The sequence below is a fragment of the Malus domestica genome, chromosome 12, assembly GCF_042453785.1.
Source record: "Malus domestica chromosome 12, GDT2T_hap1".
NCBI lineage: Eukaryota > Viridiplantae > Streptophyta > Magnoliopsida > Rosales > Rosaceae > Malus > Malus domestica.
In genome coordinates, this window is record NC_091672.1 from 24,580,261 (window position 1) to 24,585,089 (window position 4,829).

General features: G+C 41.7%; 1 long non-coding RNA gene across 1 annotated transcript; it reads right to left on the reverse strand.

Annotated features, from left to right (window-relative positions):
- Window positions 1-398: 398 nt before the first annotated feature.
- On the reverse strand, window positions 399-1,830 carry LOC139189769 (uncharacterized). Its single transcript, XR_011573649.1, has 4 exons — window positions 1,537-1,830; window positions 1,338-1,438; window positions 1,186-1,210; window positions 399-462 (listed from the first exon to the last, which is right to left on the reverse strand). It is a non-coding gene; the product is annotated as an uncharacterized lncRNA (long non-coding RNA).
- Between the last annotated feature and the right edge of the window lie 2,999 nt (window positions 1,831-4,829).

Here is a 4,829-nt window from a genome sequence, read left to right on the forward strand (position 1 = left end):
CAAATGAAAGAAAAAAAGTTGTTGACTTTGCGCGACGCATGCCCACCTACGTCGCGCAAAACAACTTTGCGCGACGTAGGTGGGCATGCGTCGCGCAAAGTTGGGAAAAAGCGGTAAATTCTTTTGGTTTGGCGCCAAAATTTTGCGCGACGAAGGACAGCGTCGCGCAAAATTACGTCGCGCAAACGTGTTTTTGTACTAGTGGTTGTTGCTACACAACAATTACAATAATGGCATAAGAAAAGCTAATTGTCATTGACATGATCCAATTAATTCTCAATGCCCCTGCAACTAACTAGACATAAATTACTCACTTAAAACCATTTAAACCCCCTAATTGTGATAAGGCAATCACAAGAATACAGTAATCATTGCGTTGAGATGAATAAGTTGTTTACTTACACATATAAGGAGGACCGTAAGAAGTTGCTGTGCCGAGATCGCCAGAAACTAGCCTTGATTCTGTGCAAAAAAAGCCTAAAACGATCAACATGAATAAGAGTCCCATGTTCATGGAGCCTGCCCAGGATGTTGTGAAAGGAGCGGCCACAGTTTTAATGGGTCCTTTGATTTTGAGGGTTTTGGGAGCTATGAATGAAAAAAAGAGGCGGGGGGCATCCCATTCATCGCATAATTGTTTGTGGGATGACACAACCCATGACACAACTGGAGTCTAATTCTACAGAACCCATGACACTACACAATCCAAAATTAACAGATTACAGTGACAACATTCCAACAAAAGAAAGAAGACCAAAAAAACTATCTATTCTAAAGTAATTTAGTTCCATCATGCATAAATCAAGGCAGTCACGTAAGGCTAGTATCTATAGTAATCCCTCACACAGTGCAGCCCCCTAGCAATCTAACAAAGAAAGATTTATGTCAAAAGAGAAAAAGAAAATGAGCTTTAAATGCGAGATGTTTGGTGTGGTTTTCGTTTTCTCTTCTTCTCTTACAAACTAAGCTTACACCTATCCATCCATCCTCCCATTATGTATAAATCCATACGCAAACACATATTTATATACACAGACAACATTGAGTTCAATCCAAATCTATAGTCCTAACAATATACTTAACACACAAAAAAAACTACATTCAACTTAATAATTTCACAAAGCTTATAATTCACAAAAAACAAAAGAAAAACACTAACAATTTCAACCCTATAATTTCACTAACCTTGTGGCTCATAAGAAGTCTTTTACTGCAAGAAAAAAAAAAGAGTGAGCAACAATTAAAACACAAATTTTCAAACAAACAAAAAAACCTACATTCAACTCAATAATTTCACGAACACCAAAAATTACAGAAAGTAAAGGCAACGGCAGTACCTCTCGGGGTTGGGAGGAGGGAGTTCGCCATAGGCGGGGGCGAAGAGATCGAGAGATCGTTTGAGGAGTTTGAGACTGAGCTTCATCCATTAACAATATACCTAGAATTCCCCAAGTTTTCAAATGGAAATTAAACATTTACATGCTTATATAAAAAGCCAAAATATAAAAAATTAATCAAAAGGTTGAGAGAACTCACATCCCAATCATGCTCATTACTGATATTAACAGCCATTGACAGCAGCCCTTGATTTGTGGAATTCCCACGCCCAACTCCATGAGCTCTGTCTCTGCCATCCCTCTTTCCCTCACAACCATACCCATTTTGGACCCACCCCTCAATCCCGACACCAACCCTTGATTTGAGGAGGAAAAATCAATCCAACACTCTTTTTGGCAAGCCTCACTCCTCCCTCTCCCTTCCCCTCCCTGCCAATCCACGCCCATCTCCCTCGTTGTAGCTCTGCAACCCACGTTTTTTAGCACCATCTCCCTTCCTCTACATGGCATTCCACACCCTCCTCCCCCATTCCATAAACCCAGCCCAAGCCTTACCCCAACTCCGGCCCCCTCACTTTCTCGAAACCAACTCTCAAACCCTAGAACGCAGCACTCTCACTCTCTCGCAACCCACTTTGAGTGACACGGATGCAACAACCCTCATCCTCTCTACCGTCGTCGCCTAACCCCAAAATCGCGCGCTCTCTCTCTCTCTCTCTCTCTCTCTCTCTCTCTCTCTCTCTCTCTCTCTCTCTCTCTCTTTCTCTTCCCAAATCGAGCATCATCACTCAATCCCCTCTCTTTCTTTCCCTCGAATCGTACACCACCTGTGACTCTGTCTGTCTACAAGCCGCATGCCTTCCTCTCACCAAATCCCTATCTATCTCGCTTCTCTCCTGCTCCCTCACTCTCTCTCTCTCCCGACAGCATGGTCTCACCGAGTCCCACTGCAGCTTCGGAAAGGAAATGAAAGTCTCTAACCCACCCAATCCGTTCGAAACCCTACAGACTAAAATGGCCATTGCACCCCTGCCTTTCCACGATTATCAACACGCGGCATGAAGATTAGCGGCAGAGAGAGTCAATGGCAGCCTCGTAAATAAAGTGAAATTCAGCCCAAATCACTGTTCATTTTTACAGTGCCAATTCCAATGCTTTCTTTAGACTAAAATAATAAGAGATTAAATAGTCTTTTTAAACCTCTTTTGATTGACAAAAAAAATTCTATTCATATGTAATTTAGATAAAAACAAGTTCCAACACTTTGCCCAGAGAGAGATAGGGAGAGAGAGCATGAATAGCGCACTTCTCTTCACGTACTTACCCTAAAAATTTACACTTTTAGCCGCTTATTTGGTGTACTAGTTTAATGGTTCACCACATGTTTGATGAAAGTCCTCGCCGGCATTTCGGGGTTTATAATTATATGAACGTATCACCAATGCGATGGGGGATGAGAATACAACATGCTAGATCAGTCCTGGCCCCTGAACTCTTCCAAGAACAGTCCTGGCTCCTGAAGCTACTGTGGTAAATCCGGAAGACATGCCACCATTGCCACCTTTACCACCAATGCGATGGAGGATGGGAACACAACATGCTGCCCTTTGTCCACAGAGAGAATTGGTTGGAGTTGGTCAGGATTCTTGGCTGCCAATACAGCCTTCGGAATCTGTTGAGAAAGCTCAATTTGATATGCTAGCACCACAGGACCTGGTATTAGGACATGTCTAGACAATATTCCAAACTCCAGAGTATTGCTTCTCAGTTAGTGCAGACTCCAAACTAGCCCAAGACTTACAACCAACCGTGAAGAGAAAGAATGGAACTCAATGAAGATGAATCAACTTTCACTAACAAGGAAATAAGCTTACAAGTTGCAACTTTCATTTTAACAGATTTCAGTGCCAACAAGGCAACAGTAAAGATTAAACATATGAAAAAACATCCTATTTAAATTATTGAATAATAGTAAAAAGGTCCAAATTATCGACCATTATTATGTATACAGTTGAAAGTCTGAGAGCTACGTTTTAAGATTTAGAAGCAGGCCGTCGGACAGAGTTCTTTGACTAATATCCTCAGCTGTATGTGATCAGCACATATCTGGTTCAGCTGATTTCATATCCTGCACTTATCAAACCATCGACATGTATATTAGTGTGTGTGTGTGTGTGTATACATATACGTACAACAGTAGAAAGAGAGTGGAAAATTCAGATAGATATTTACTGGGCATATTCGATGTTAATTGGTGCAGAAGAATTGTGAGAGATGGCTGCAAAAGCATCGGTTGACATGGCTATGGTAGAAGGGCATGGAGATTGACGGCAAAAATCCACCACCTTCGCCTCCACGGTAGCACGACCCTTGCAGGGCATATTAGGTCCACTCAGGCACCTAATTTTATAGATCCGTCCGCACGCAGACCCACCGTCCCACAACCCTTCACTCACCGCCAAAAAAAGGTACATCGGAGGGAACTGGTCTGGCCTAGTCCCAAAGCATCTTGTTGCTGCTCAACAATTACAATAATGGCAAAAGAAAAGGTAATTGTCATTGATATGATCCAATTAATTCTCAATACCCTATTCAACCTGCAACTAACAAGACATGAATTACTCACTGAAAACCATTTAAACCCCCTAATTGTGATTAAGGCAATCACAACAATACAGTAATCATTGCGTTGAGATGAATAAGTTGTTGACTCACGAATATAAGGAGGACTGTATGGAGTTGCAGTCCCGAGATCGCCAGAAACTAGCCTTAATTCTGTGCAAAAAAAGCTTAAAACCATTAACATGAATAAGAGTTCCATGCTGAAGATGTGGTCAAAGGAGCGCCCACCCATTATTTAACGAGGGTTTTGGGAGCTGTGAATGAAAAAAGAGGCGGTGCAACTAGAGGCTCAAGAGAGACGAGGCCCCAGTATGGGGCACGTGGAAATTTGATTGCTAAGATGGTGACCACTCACAACAACGAAAGAGATTGACATGAGTCAAAGTTAATGGCTGGACAATATATGAAAATTCATTTATTCAACAAGACGCATCCAAATATGATCATTAGAGACCTTACCTTGGCCGTAATCGGAGATAAAATTGCCAGAAGAGTCGGTCCATTTAAAAGCTTCTAGAACTCGGTTATTATTATTATTACTACTATTTTGCTACAATTGGACAAATTCAAATGATGAACCTCTCCCTATTCTAATCCACCAACTTACCCTACCACGACTAATCCACCAACTAACCCTACCACGACACCAAGGACGGATCTGTATAGGGCCTAGGGGGGGGCATCCGCCCCCACCCAAATTTTTGTGTGCGTGCATGTGTGTTCTTTTGCATTCCAATTCCCAAGCCCTAATTAAACTACAAATGAAAAAATGGATTGCATTTCAATTCCAACGTAAAAAAAAATGGTTCAATGGAAAAAATACAAGGTGTATCCGTTAGTTTACATGCTTGTGACATTAGCACTAACTCT